Source organism: Rhyacophila brunnea, unplaced genomic scaffold (assembly GCF_057557595.1).
Source record: "Rhyacophila brunnea isolate RB1 unplaced genomic scaffold, BYU_Rbru_1.0 scaffold_23, whole genome shotgun sequence".
Taxonomy (NCBI): Eukaryota; Metazoa; Arthropoda; class Insecta; order Trichoptera; family Rhyacophilidae; genus Rhyacophila; species Rhyacophila brunnea.
Window position 1 is genome coordinate 19,935,048 of NW_028232893.1, and position 16,419 is coordinate 19,951,466.

The window sequence follows — 16,419 nt, forward strand, 5'->3', positions numbered from 1 at the left end:
CATAATAATATAAGATAGTTTTAAAGAAGTGTAATGTGATTTGATAATACATAACGGAACAGGTTAAAAAACAAAATTCATCTAAATAAATCGATAACGATAAAAAATCATAACAGTGAAATATATGTATTCATTCATTTATTTTTCTTTCGGTGTCATTTTCCATCAAACCAAATTGCAGTTCACTTTCTTATTCTAGGCCAGTCATATCAAACCCCCAATGCTTTAGAAATTGAATCACTTATGCAGAATGCATAGCCAAAAGACTTCTACGTTACCCTTAACAGTTTCCTGCATTTTGAACTGGAGTAAATAAAATAATGCTGTCATTACGGAAACTATAGCTGAAATTTGCAACTTTCCGACGGTTGATTTGGTAAGGAATTGACCAGGGAACTTAAAAATAATCGCAACTGAAATACTTAACGGGTGTGGAGAAGCAGGTAATCGATCTCGATTGTGTAATAATACGGGATAAACTTAAACACGTGTCAAGAATATGTCATACGTCGGATACTGCCAACTGCTCTCGGCTTATTTTCGTAGGTAAAACCCTGTATCAAAATGTACTGTGTTGGGATATAACCTAACGGAATTCTATTTATCAATCTCTTCTGTGGAATCTATAAAACGTTATGACCAGTATTAAATACATTGCAATCAAAACTGTTAAAAAAATCTACATTTTTTATAATTTTTCAGTTCTGATGAAAAAGAAGAAGTAATAAATATTCTGACTTTTTTACAACGTTTCTGGGGGGGGGGGGGGTTTGGACCCAAAAATTTGTGTGCGCGTCTGATCCTGACACTTCAAGGGGTCAAATTTACGATTCTGCGTTTTCTAGTCCTGGTTTTCTGGTTTCGGGTTTTGGTTCCAGTTTCAATTCCTGCTTTAATTATAACACATTTAAACTACTCATAATATGTAAGAATAAGTAGGAAATGACTATCTAATTCATTTGATTAATCATTATGAATTTATTAACATAATATTATGTAAATATGGTATTACTATGTTCGATCAGAACTTTGTAGACACGTATATAATAAAAATATAATATGCACTTATAGAAAAACTACTTTCATACGTAAACTATGTAGCAGGTACCTTACTTACGTGCATAATAATATATTTATTATAATTTAGCTAATTGAATTAATATATTATTTCCATGACGCGTAAAGGTGTAGTGTACAGGTAATAACAAAGACAATCGAGTTTAGCATTGACAATAATAATTATTTAATTATTTATGAGTCAGTTCTTCGACGTCACTGTGTTGTTATTAATAATTAAGTATCTTTTGATATAAGTACACGCGAATCAAATAATTAGAATAAAAAATCTGGCAAAACCATAATATTACAAGTACATAGTTGTTCTAATATTCGTATCACAGTGGGAGGAGTCCAATCTCTTTGTTGAAACAGGATATTGTTATGAAGTTGGTTTCATAAATTAAAAAAAAAACTATTTTAAAGAATTTTCGCTACTGTTCAGTTATCAGGAATACAGCGGCAAACACATTTTGAAAATAGTCGATAAACTGGATTATTTGTTAGGTTAACCATACCAAACCTAATCTAACCTAACCTAACCTAACCTAAACTAACCCAAACTAACAAATAATCCAGTATATCGGGTATTTTCAAAATGTGTTTTCCGCTGTATTCCTGATAACCGAATAGTACCTTATTTTCTTTTTAACCTAAAAAATATTATTTAAAATTGGTATGTTCAATTAGAGTAGTAGCAGAATAGCATATAAATCGAATTTAAAAAAAGAATAATTGGGCTAGGAAATAAATTTAATGTCTATTCGGTCTAATGAAAGTGCTATGATCCAAAACAGGCGCTCACGCAAGGGGGGTCGGGAATTTATTTTGTATCCGGGGTCTAGATATTTTATAGATGTAACGAAAATTTTTTTTGACTATTATCTCTCCGTGTCTGGAAATTTGTACGTATGCAGTTCACCGTATCACACTTCATCATGAAATTTAATTGTTGTATTGGAAATAATAATATATGGTCGTAAGTATATTAAAGACCGTCCAACCTCTTCTGATCGTATAGTACTGAGATAAAATTCATGTCTTAATTAAATACGGTTCTTGTCAGTTTACAGGAAGCCAGCGGCAAACAAATTTTGAAAATAGCCGATATACTGGATTATTTATTAGATTAGGTTAGGTTAGGTTTCATTCTTGAACTGTAAGCCGACTTGTACCTAAAACACTTAGATATGAAATACGTAATAATAAGTAGGTATGCAATTAAATTAGAAATACAAAAATCAAATCGAACATTTCAAATATAATATCAGACGTAGACAACACGTAATTTTTTCATTTCGGTGCTAATTATATGGTCATCTCTTTACGATAAGAAAGTTCTCTGCAAACTGTGCCTCGATGAAATGTAATACTTACATACAATTTATATGTAAACTTATTTCTTCTTTTTTTTCTTTTGACCATGTCCGATCCTAATAGGATCATATGGGCCTCCACAGAGTGGAGGTTTGTATTAACAGATTTTTATTTTTACGAGAAATGGATGTCAGCCACTTGCTCAACCTATTAGGTCCGTACTCTGACTCATACACAAATTGAAAAACAATTTGTGTACTTGCCAGACCCAGGATTCGAACCTGGGACCCTCGACACTGTAGACCGGCCCTTAAGCCACGCGGCCATCGTGGGTGTCACCTCCATGTAGTGCACGCTAAACTTAAACGCGAAAAATCATATATTAGGGGTTAATTGAATTAAAAAAATATATAACAAACATAATCTGCAATTTGTAGACATAGTTCAATGAAAACAAAAACAGATAACTGGCAAAGTTTAGTGTGCACTATTTATGTCGGATATAAATACCCTACCTCCACCCTTTGCCACTGGTGTATTTAACAAGCCTTGTTATTAATTATAATTAAATTATAACTCTAGTTATGGAATCAGTGAATGTTGATAATTTATTGAAATTTAACTATTACATAATTTAAATTATTTCAATTAATAAATGTACGCACGTATATTATAGTCACATAATATATTTACCTAATGTTACTAAAAAAAACCATTAAAGTTTAAAACCGTATCATTTTAATTACGCAAGTGGCTTATAATTTTTTGAAAAAAATATAATTAAATTTATACTACACCAAATTATTGTTAATTACATTTTTAATAAGTAATTAATTATTATAAAACAACATTTATTTTGATGACATGCAGTCAATAATGACTGATTTGTTTTATATTAAGGCTATATCTCAGTTGAGCATGGTCTAAAAAGATCGTGGCTAGGCGATGCGCGGATTGTGCAAATGACGCGTGCCGAACGAAATATAATTTGTCATATAAATCCAACATTCGTCCATTTAATGTTCTGTTTTTTTTATTAGTAACAATAATAATATATTCATTGACATGTTTTCTTTTTCAAGTAAATGGGTAACGTTTTTTAGTCATCTTTACACGATTTAAAAATTAATACCCCCGTCGCCATCACGAAACAAATTAACGTATTCACAGCTCGACGTTCGCTCTCCGATTGCCAGCGAATCAAAAAATTCGACGCACATATAGTTGAAAATTATTTGCCGTTTGACCGAAGCACCGTCTTAATGATCATTACAAAAAAATTTAAAAAAAATCCAGAGTTATCAAAGAAGTTATAGATTTCTCACTTACACTAATACGTATGGGAAATAATAGCGAATATTGTTAACGATATTGCGTAAATGATACAGGCAGCGGCGACTTGATTCGTTAGAAGATTTAAAAGGGGGCCTCGAAACAGTCTAAATTTATAATACAAATAAATGATACAAAAAAAAGCGTATTTCTCACAGACTGATTATAAAATTGAAACCAAATCATAACAAAATCCATACAAATAACATCAAGGGCCTATAACATAATGGTTTTGAAACAAAATTAGTTTTGTTAATTCTGTTTTAATTGTGTCATTTACGTTGACAGCTGTTTTGGACTAAAAACCTATCTTCGGAACGGTCGACTATAAACCATAACTATACTTAAATAAAATAAATTAATACATTTTGTATGTGTTTATGACTTCAATAATAATTATTACAATCCACAGGATGTAATTTCACGAAAGAAATAAATTAATATTTTTACTATACTTAATTGAATTTTAAAAAGCAAGTAACCGATACCAACGTCAATTTGTATTCTTAATTCAATAAAAACAAATAAGTATGACTGACAAAGTTTAGTGTACACTATTTTTGCTAAATCTCCGCAGCCTACTTCCACCATTCGCCACAGGCATACCCACCCGTTATTATTAACCGATGATGCTTTTGTTAGGTAGGTAATCATATTAATTATATGTATTTTATTATGTTAATTATCAATTATTGGTGAAAATACATTGTATTAATTAAAATAAAACACAAAAACATTTCAGTTTAATAAAAATCAGGACCGGTTGCGTCGCTTAAAAGATACATCAACAATAATTGGTCAAAAATAATAATACTTCTTCAATAAATAAATTTGTCTTTAAAATTTATTTGTATTAACGTCTGCAGTATTGTATGTTTTCTACCAGTTGACGATGTTCCTTTGAAGCCGACGAAACTGATTCTGATCTTTATTAAACTAAGTGGAATAATTAATAAATATCGTGTTTATTTTAATTAATCATTATATGTTTCAGAGTAGTTAAATCTGATGCTCCCAAGTGAAGGTTTGCAGTGACGTCCCTAGACAAGATGCCGCCCCTAGGCTGCACCAAAACTGCACCACACATTTTTATACAGTATTTTTTATTATCCTTTCATGATTCCCATATATAAGAAATATGTTGTATGGATACATTACTTACTAACAAAATATATACCACTAAATCCAATTTATGTTCCATCCACGGTTTCAGATTCATTTAAAAATACACCTGACAAAAATCAAAACTCGTGAATGACTGGCAAGAATATTTGGATAAATTAATTAGGTACTTGAGTACTAATGTACCTACCTATAATTCAAATATAATTCGCAAATTTGACATTAGACATCGTGAACCAGACAAAAAAATCACATTCCTGTTAAACCTTTTATGTTAATTAATACAATTTGTTTCCAACCAGTGATCTGATTTTTTCATGGAAAGATATTTCTATTATTATTGAGTTTAGGTACCTATTTCTATATATATCAAATGATTCTCCTCGATTTGCCGCCCTTCAAGTAACTGCCGCCTCTAAGCGACGCTCAATCTGCATACCCCCACGGGACGTCACTGAAGGTTTGTACAGACGACTAAATACGAAAGAGTTTAAAAATATGAATTTTGTTAATATGACCCGTATAGCACTTATAACTACGATATTCACAATAATAATTATATAATCAACCAAACTGATCCGTTTAAATGATCAAGATAACGTTTTTAATATTTTTCATAATGTTTATGTAGACAATTTTTAAATATATAAGAAATACAAACACACTTTTTTGATACCTACCTACATTATATAAGTCAATGAAAAATAATCAGATTTTAATAATATCTAAAAAAAATTATTCATGTCACTCTTTAATGACGCACTATTAAAACAAGTGGTTTTTCTTATGATAATACTTAGATTTTTCCACAAAGGCCTCGGGCTATAGAGCAAAAATGATAACAAGTTCATTGTGTCGTATTCGTATTGGCCTTAGAAATTAAAAAAAATGTCTGCATTCATTGATTTGTGGCCGAGTTGTCGACCTATAGCAGTGGCGGCAAACCTATGGCACGCGAGATGATTTTGCATGGCACGCGAATGCTTTATTTTGAAGAGAAAAGATATACCTCTAGGTAATAATAATAAATGACAGATCGCATTGTATACAAAATAGCAGGTAGATTCTTCAAGAATAAGCATTACGATTAATGTAAATATATATTTTTACATAGGTCGGTCCGTAGGCTTTTAGCTTAGGATTTACAATGTAGACTACCACTGCTGTAGCAAGAGAATGCCGCATCTGATCGGAGCAATTCTGGTGTAAATTTATGTGTAAAGAACCAAACAATTTCGTGTATATCCACAAAAATAGCTGGACCAAGTAGTAGTAGTAGTAATTCTGGCAGACAGTTTAGAAATCAGTGGACTGAAATGTATGGCGTACGCTGTGTTCTGTGAGTGATATCTATACTAGAACATCATTATTTTTTAATAGAATTCCTAAAAAACTATTTTTTTTCCATGAAAAACTGATCGGCACGTCAAACAGTCGTAAAATAACATTTGGGAAATTTTGGCAAGCGTTCGTAAAAAGGTTCGCCAACCCTGACTTATAGCATCAGGGGATATTTTTCTGACCAGGTCCAACAGCTTTCGTCCAACCGAAACGTTAAGGAAGGTTAAACGAACATTTTAATACATGTAGCAACAATTAATACTAATAGTAAAATTCTGCCTGTTTATTTGTCGAATTATATGTAAGTAATTCAAAACCTACCACCTATTAAGTGAATAGGTGAATAGGTAAGTAATATCACCTATTAGGTGAACATTTTGATGAAATTTTCACAGCTTTTAGATTACATTGTTTTTACCAATTTAGTTAACCAAAATCCTGACGAATTGGTGATTTAATCAAGTTAAGCGGATTACAACGATACGTCAAGGATCGAGAAAGATGAGGCCCTTATTAAGAGTGGCTGAGATTATGATGATGAAAAATGTAAATTGTTATTAACCAGAGTCGACTTACTGCTGAATGAAGGCCTCATGAATAGCCTAAAATCAATAAAAAGAGTAGTAACAACCTACTTAGATCATAATATACAATTTGTTTGTTCGGTTATAACTCAAAAATTGCTAGCCAATATTGATGAAAATTGCATAGCTTATATCTTACATTTTTAATATCAAATAAGTAAACAATCCAAGGTTATATTCAGGCCGTGGCACTGAAATGCGAATTACGATGGTAGTGTGAGTAATTGATTGGTTTTCTTCGAATGCAACGCGGTTAGCTGTTCACAATAAATGAAGATTTTTGATTTCACATTATATTTTATATTCCTACCTGAAATAATATGAAGGAGAGGTTACGTTACATTTATATTTATGTTACTATTTTCATTCCTGAGTGTAACCTCATATTGAATCAAAATTTATTAATTTAAAATATGTATATTCTATAATAAATAATTTAACATTCTTAAATATTGTGTACCTATTCAAAGTTTATAAAATCGGGTTTTTATAATGACCGTTCGTTGAAGTCTCTTTTGAAATATTGTTGTTTTATTGTGTTGTCTCTTTTTACTTGCGAAAGTATTATGACGTGCAATAGGTAGTATCTATTTTACATATTAATAAATAAAAGTTTTTGTACCTAGATTAATAATAAATTTACACTTTGATTTTGTGATAATGTTTCATTAAAAAATAACTACAGTAATTAACGCTACACGCACGATAGTCAAACTTAACGGTAACGTGTTGAGTGTTGACTTATACTACTTATAGTATCAGTCTGGAAATATGCACGTGTAGGTTTTCTACGTGTAGGTGTTTGGGTTGTAGTATAAACCTAATCAGTTGAGAGAGTGGCAACATTCATTTATCGTAAAAAATAAAAATCTATTAATACAACCTTCACTCTACGGAGGTCCATAATATAATCTTTGTAGGATTGCACATGGTGATGTCATGTATTGTAAATTAATAATTATTACGAGTTTATTGGTAAATAAGCTGGATATATCTGTCAAACTATCCTGATTTTGCCTGCGTTGTACCCAGGTGTCTGGCATAGCTTAGAAAAAACTGAGTTTAGGTTTGATTAGGTTAGCTAGTATCAGCAATTGTTATATTAGAATTATTTCCTTACCTATCCACCCTTAATCACCTATCTACCCTCATATAATATCACTGTACAGACCACGACAAGAATGCTTTAACGTTTTTTCTACCATAAGTCCGGTACATCGCTGAATACCAGGAGAAGTGTATATAAGCCCTGACTATCAACAGACTAATGAATTCAATTATGATTTTCATATATGATGCACTGTGTGAGATTAAAAAACGCTCAGGGCACTGACTTATAATGAGACTTTTTATGATAAAAACCAAAATAAAATTATAAACCATAAATTCCAACTACAAACGCACGTAGTGAAAATATCAATGTATTTTTTTCCTAGAATCGCATATTGTAACTAAAAACAATTAATATAGTATAAAATGGTCATGATACATAATAATAATATAATAACTATAATCTGGTTGAGTTATTAAATTATAGGTCTTTTTGATGAACTGTATTGTAGGGATTTCGTTATGCTTTGGTGATATTTTACAACGTTTTTATGAGGTCGTATTCTTATTTATCCGGTGGTTGTTTATCCGGTGGTTGTTTGTCCAGTACAAATCTTGCAATCTATTTTTAACTAACTTCCCGACTAGCTAGACATTTGAAACTTTTAGAATATATCAGAACACGATGCCAATGGATTCTTTTAATACTTTTAGCTACCTATCTTTAAGCAGAATTGAATTCATTTTCAGTTAATTCTGTGTTGTATGAAAAAAGTTATTTCGGAAGAAATCCGTAATCCAATCCACTATTATTGGTTGCTAGGGTCCTAACAACTAAATTATTAATATATACGTGCGTTACTATGGAAATCAATATGAGTGTCAAAATGACATTTCAGTATTATTTCTATCAAAAACAATTTTTTTTTGATCGTTTAAGCTAGTCAAGTCAAGTTTATATGATTCAACAGAAAAATTAAAAACGTTGTAAGTATATAAAAAGTTATTTTTATCTTGTAATTATTTATTTTAAATTTGTTAAAAATACATATATGTATTAGTATAATTTAATAAGTATATAACTGATTTGGTCTGTTTCCAATGCCCCTTTTAGATCTTTTGATGAATCGGTTGCGTCATCTGCATCAAAAAAAAAATCACCAGACAAAGAAGTATTAATACGTTTATATTTGAATCTTTCGTAACTAAAAAAAATAATAACACAATGTTTTCCAAAATTGGTACTTGCCAAAATTTGTTAAAAAGATAAAGTGTGTTACTGAGTAAAAAAAAAAACCAACCTGTTTGGCATATTATGAAATATGACTGACTCGCTTTTTATGCATGAGGTTAAAAAATACTCTAGCCTAGTAATAATTAAGGTCAGTTATAATATAAATTACACATTTTCATTTCAGTCAACCTTTAAATTATTTTCGAATTATTTATGTTTTAGGATCAAACTACGATAATAAATAATATTAAACTATTGTTTTATTCAATGAATAATTCACAAGATTTATGTCTCTAATGTCTCTTAAATTCTTACATTCTTAAGTCTTGTGAATTAATAATACACAAGTTTATTAAATTATTAGCAAGTTTGAGTAAGTTATGACTAAAAATTGAAGACTTCCTGACGTTAGCTATAACGACGTAAGTAATTATAATTATTGTAACCTTGATTCGAATCACAAAAGCCAGTTGCCAATATTAGCAAAATTTGAGAGACGTTTCAGTTAAATGACGCTTTAATTTGTCATAATTAATACCTGTATTATTATATAATACAGGTGGCTGAATTAGTGGAATGTGAGTGGCTGAATTGGTAGGATGGATACAGATTTGATTCCTGCCTGAAATATTTTACAGCGTATGCATGAAAAATAAAAAGTTAAAAACGTGATTTTCAGACGTTTTTATTGTGGAGCGTTAATAAATGTTTAACACTACTATTATTAACATACAATGTATGCACAAAAAATAAAGGTTTAAAAAAGCGAAAAGAAAACCTACAAACGCGATTTCTAGTTTTATGACGTTTTCATTGGGGATTGTCAACATGTATAAAAATATATTAGGCTAATAATTATAGATATCGCTACATACCTGAAAGCAACAGTTAAATGAAGTGAAAAAAAGAAAAGAAGTTTTTAGATAAGTATGCAAATAGATTACTGAGAGCTGTAAATATCTACGCCACAATAAATTACTGGGATTTAAGAAATATGTAATACCCCGTTTAAAAGATAAGCTAATGTTGCATTTTTTTATAAAAAAATGTCATGTAACTTCAAAGCATCCAATAATCTACTGTTAATAATGGCCAAGCAAAAAAAGCATTTTTATCTATTATTTTTATTGTGGAGTGTCAATATGTTTAATGTACATGAAATGAAGATTTTAAAAAGCGAAAAAAAAAACTAAATACGTGATTTTCAGACTTATGCCGTTTTTATTAGGGAAGGTTAACATATTATTCAAAAATATATTACTCTAATTATAGACATATAAAATTAGATTCAAGAGTAATCAACGAAAGTGAATCGGTGTATTGACATTGTCCAACTTGTACAAGTAGAACGTTGGCACCGGAACGCTGGTTCGGGGTCATTGGATAACTTTCCCTAGTACAAGCGCCGCTAGTCTCTTGGGAAGGTAGTTTATGAAATCACCGGCCGAGTTTACATTGCATAACACTGAGTATTTCGTAAGAGATAATGATAATACCACTACAAGACTTACTAGTAACATAACTACAGTTGCATTTCTCTAGTAATGATGCATTTCTGTTTTACAATGAAAAAATAAGTCTCTTTGTTGTAAGAAGTTTTAAAACAATATTAAAAATATACGCTTACAAAAATATTTTTTAATCTAGAGATATTTAAATACATCATTTATGTACATTAAAACACATTCGCTCTGATTAATTTTTTTAATAGTTTTTCTTTATAATTTGTTCCAATGCTTTATTTTTGACTCTAAACAATGTAGAGATATAACGTTGTCCCTACAGTCTCAGTTGCTATATAACATCTACAGGATATATACGGTAGTACTACGGGATGCTGGAATAACTTATAAAATATGCAAAAAAGACCGTTATATTCACAGACCAGCTGGCTACCTAATAAATATAATTCAAATAAGCTACTACATTTTGAAACAGGGTTTTGAATGTGTGAGTGTCCTACAAAAATGAAACACACATTATAGACGTGCATTAGTGTTTGTTGCAACTTTCAAATACACCAATATTAAATGATTGTCAGTGCATAAGCCGAGAGCAGTTGCTAGAACGAAGGACAAGAGTATTTTTGACACGTATTTAAGTTTATCCCACATTCTTTCACACTCAAGACTGTCAAGGAGAAAAGACTTTGACAAGGTTGTCTGTTACTCCACAACCGTTAGATATTTCAGTTCCCATTAATTCTATGTCCCCTGGTTATGCTATGATATTATATAGATATAAAATTAGGCCTTTTATCTGTAGTACTCGCGTGTTTGAGCTTATGGCCCTTTGTCGTAGGTCTGAGGGAAGAAGAAAAATATTGGGGAAAATAGTGGTTTCTCCTTCAAATTCACTGAGTCAGCACTGCAACATATTTTATGTTTTATATCTATGCAGATAAAGAGGAAACTAAGTGGCCTCTCTTTTGTTTTCTACTGTAGGAAATGTATATATATAAAATAGACTAAGTAGGCTTGTGGTCTGGACAATTCAGTGTATATGGCTGGATCATAGATGTTAAGATCTTTGATCGACTGGATTAGGAAGTTTGCTATCATAGAGCTGTAGATTTTTTTAGAAAGTTGTACCTAGATGGTTTCTATGTTCAATTCTCTATGAAAAGTGGTATTGCGAACAAACCATGAGGCATCTGTGATCATTCTAAGAGATTTGTTTTGTATAATCTGAAAAGTTTTAAAATAGGATTAGCATAGGTGAATAATGCTCTGTTTAATAAACTCAAATGGATTAATAATAAATAAATTTGATTCAATGTAAAAATTGATGCATTGGACGAATGGTTAAAAACCTCATCTCCAATAATTGTAGGTCCCTATCTATAATATCTGATTAAATATTTAAAAACAAATCTCGCTTATGTCAGATTATCATATTATTTTTCAATGTGTAGGTATATTATTATGTATTTAGGTATAGACCTGTCTTGAATATTATCTAGGTTGATAAAGTGACTATCATTCATTCCCGTAAGAAAATATCTGTAAATAAACCTCTTTTAGAGGCGGCCATAATACACATCAAATTATAAACCAATTAAAAAATATATATCACCTAAAAAATGGTGAGAAATTGGAATGAGATGCTTGTAATGATTAATAATGAAATATACTTTTAAAAACAACAAAAAACTTTCAAAACGTCACCATGCGTTAACTGAAAATTTAAATAATTTCGAAAGAAAAACTACCGGTGTGAATCATAGAATTACTTAGGAGAAATTTTTAACATTGAGACATTTTTTTGTATTATAAAACACGAATTTTGACTAAATTAGCATGCATAATGATACAATGACCTATCCCAATAAATGATTTTTTTTATAAACATGTGAATCTTCCGTTTTATATTGTAATCTTGCATAAAATTTGCATATAAAAAAAAACGATTTTTTAAGATACTATTCACGTGGTCGTTTACCTGTTACAGTAACTAAATAAATTATGGAAATTATATTTTAAGATAAAAATTCTAAATCATTAATAATTATTGACACGAGTGAGCATTAAACATTGTAAGTAGAAGACGTTCACCACGTGGTACAAAATAGAAGTAACATTAAAAAACAAAAACACTCACATTTATCACCATATTCGGTCGCAAGAGGATCATAATATATGTCTGCATAGTGGAGGTTGCATTAACAGATTTTTTACGAGAAATGGACGTTAACCACTTGCTCAACCTATTATGTCCGTACTATGACTCCAAACACACGCTGAAAAACAGGGAATGGGACGACTGGACGCCGCACTGTCGTAGACACGTATACAGAACGTATACAAAGTATTTTAATCAGTTTCTATCTACTACTTACTAATTTGAATTCATTTTACTCTTTATATATTGTATTCTTTATCGCGGATTGAGAATTACCATGCCTAAGGCTTTATATGAAATAAAAAACTCTTTTTTCGTTGGAACTTAAACATATGCACGATTAAATCATTATTTACGTGTGCATATACAAATTCCCACCAACTATTCAATCATAATATAATAATTTAAACATAAATATTAATATTAAATATTATTTTAAAGTACCTATATTATGTAGCTAACGTCTATTTATTTTAGAATTGCGTGGCGTCCAGTTGTCCGGTGCCAAATCGTCCTAGACCCGAAAAACAACATGTGATTTTTTTCCAGACTCAAAATTCAAACCCGGAACCCACGACATTATAAGCATTCACATGTTATTTTTTAATGTATGTTCGGAGTCAGAGTTTGGACCTAACAGGTTGAACAACTGTTTGATATCCATTTGGCCCATATTATTATGATCCTCATACGATCGAAAATATTGTAATGTATCAAGCCATATTTTTAAAGTTTTAAATAAATATTGATTTTCAAAATAAATAAATGTAGTATTTACTGTCTTTGAATGCGTGTGGAGTGGGCAAGATAAATTTAAATATTTTTTTTAAATTGTTAATAATCATAAATGACATTATTACACTTGTATGTAATATTAAATTCACTATCAAATAGGAAGACCATCTCTACGCAAAATTTGCTCACATAGGAAGTGGTACCGGGTAGTATCATTACATATTGAGTTCAAGTTCTAACATATGACTAATATAAAAGCAGTTCTCACAAGACGTAAGTACCTAATAATTAATATTGCTTGTTTAATATTTCCACCGCAAAAATGTTCACCTTCTGGTTTACCTGGAGTTTTATTTCTACCTGAGCAACACCCGCAACTTTTGATGACAGTATATAGAAACCGCAAAGCATTAAATGTTTGGATACCAAAGATGTTGAAGAAAATATTCTTCTGCAAAGATAGAGCTTAAATATTAGAAATTTAAGCAAAAAAGTGATTCTGGTCTACTGATTTGGCCAGCTACAAATGGCTGCGCATTGCAGTTTATCTGAAAACAACTTCATACATCTTGTACCGTGATTTTTACGTACTTGTAATTGTTTTTATGTTGGAACGTTTTTATTAGCTCGTATTCTTGTTTGTCCGGTGGTTGTTTGTCCAGTAAAAATCTTGCAATCGATTTTTAACTAACTTCCCGACTAGCTAGACATTTGAAACTTTTAGAATATATCAGCACACGATTCCAATGCATTCTTTTAATACTTTTAGCCATCTTTAAGTAGAATTGAATTCATTTTCAGTTAATTCTATTTTGTATGGAAAGTTATTTCAGAAAAATCCGTAAAAAGTAAAAGACTATTATTGGTTGCTAAGAGAGTGGTCTTAGCAACTAAATTATTGATATATACGTGGGTTACTATGGAAATCAAAATGAAATCTTAAAAAAATATTTCAGTGTACTATATTTGTTTGTTTGTTTTTTATTTACTTCATATCAAGTACAATATTGAGCATAATAATTCAACAGAAAATTTAAAAACGTTGTATATAAAAAGTGCTTTTTATCTTGTAACTATTTTTATATACAGGTATGATTCTAGGAAAGAGGTACATTGATATTTTACTACGCAAGTTGGTAGTTGTAATCTATGATTTTTTTTAAAATTATCATGAGGGGCCTCTAAATTATACAGTGCCTTACGTTTCTATGCCACTAAATGCGCCACTGTGTATCATTAAGAAAATCAGTTACTATTATTACTCATGCAATTTACTTCACAATCACAATTTAAAACGAAATAAAACTAGAACAGGTGAGATGATTAACGAGTAAGTACCTGCAATTGAGTGAGGTGCGGGTAATAATGACTGGCCGCTCGCAGAGGTATCAGAGCATAGTATTATCGTATTTATTATGAGTCAGTGAGTTTCGTTTCTTTGTCCAGAAGTAAAACAGAAAGCAATAGTTGCTCAAGATGGCTTACTTCATGTTGCAGTTTTGCAAAATGTAATGTTCGGCGGACGAGGTGCCGTCTACCTAACTGGCATGAGATAGTAAAGTTGTACACTCACTGTAAGTAATATTTGCCGAGAGAGTTACTGCAACGTATAATAGCTACTTAAGTTTTAGCAAAAGCTCGTAACTTTGTACATATTAGGTTACTTCTAATAAGAAAAATAAATTACGTTTTTGTGCGACAGGTGTACATTTTATCTTATTTTACTTTCCAACTAAAACAATATATGTACTACGTAATTATATTGGCCAATTAACCCCTATTTGCAATACATTCAATAAAGAATAAATCGGGTCTTTCAATATCTATTTACTTATCACGTAAAATTATCGGTTTGTATTAATCTCTACGTAATTTTTTCGTATAATTTTGAGGCTTTTTAAATATTATAGCCTATATTGTTTCAAATTGAGACCTCCCCTGCAACAACAATGCACCTATATAGATTTTAACAAATGTTGGGGAAATGAAAAAAAAAACGTTTTAAGTAAAGCAAATAACATTTTATTGTATTTTTTAGATTATTTTTAGTGGTCTACATACAAAAAAGAAAGGTATTCCTGCAATAACACTGTATACCACCCCAGTGGTCAAAACCTTGTACATCATTTCTTACTATGGAAGAAAAAGACGGAAATTTAAAAATTGATTTAAATAATGATTTTAATTCATGTATAATTGTTCAATACATCATTCGATGCCCAAGGAGATGTTAAACATTGTGACATTCTTAACTCAGAACTACCCAATGCAAGACGACTAGAATTCAAACCATGAGATTAAAAAAAAATATATATCTTCTGAAATCGAAACAAAGTTCTAGGTACTCGTAATTGGGCGGAATGCCTGGACATTAAAGGGAGACTGGAAGTTTTTGAGATTTGTATCCAGGGTTCATCGCATTACTAATGCGGAGGTTTTAGTGTAAGTCAATTATAGGTATTATAAAGTGCAATAAAATCTGCATACTTTGACCGTATTATTATTACAATTAAAGTAGGAATCAAAGAGCACCAGAAACGTAAATGGAAGATGATTCTTATTACTACAGAATCTCCGTAACTGGTTCAATTTACAAGGTATTGAAGATCTAATACGACTAGCCCAGGATATATACGTGTACTAACTACACGTTGATTTCTAACCCTCGAGAGACGACGGTACCAAAAGAAAAAAATAAATAATGCGATAGGTGAAATAATTACACGATATATTTTACAATCCTTCGAGAGTATACTGACAGAAAGCATTAACTTATTAAAACAAGTTCTGAGATAATCGCAAAAAGGACTTTTTTTTTTTTTTTAAAGCGTTCTCCCACGTAGATTTTTATACGATTTAAAAACATTTTTTCTGCATTATAAAGACTAACCTTTATGGCAAACACAATATAAGACATGTTACAAGTCCTGTATTTTGTATACGCAGAACGCATTAGGTCATTATCATGCTTTCTATCAGAATAAAAAAATAACAATATGATATAATAATGTTTCTATTTTCTCACCA

At 30.6% G+C, this 16,419-nt stretch overlaps 1 protein-coding gene across 1 annotated transcript in view; it reads right to left on the reverse strand.

Moving 5' to 3' along the window:
- LOC147069668 (alpha-tocopherol transfer protein-like) overlaps positions 1-16,419 on the reverse strand; it is a 43,093-nt gene that overhangs the window by 11,201 nt on the left and 15,473 nt on the right. The gene's annotated exons all lie outside the window — the stretch shown is intronic.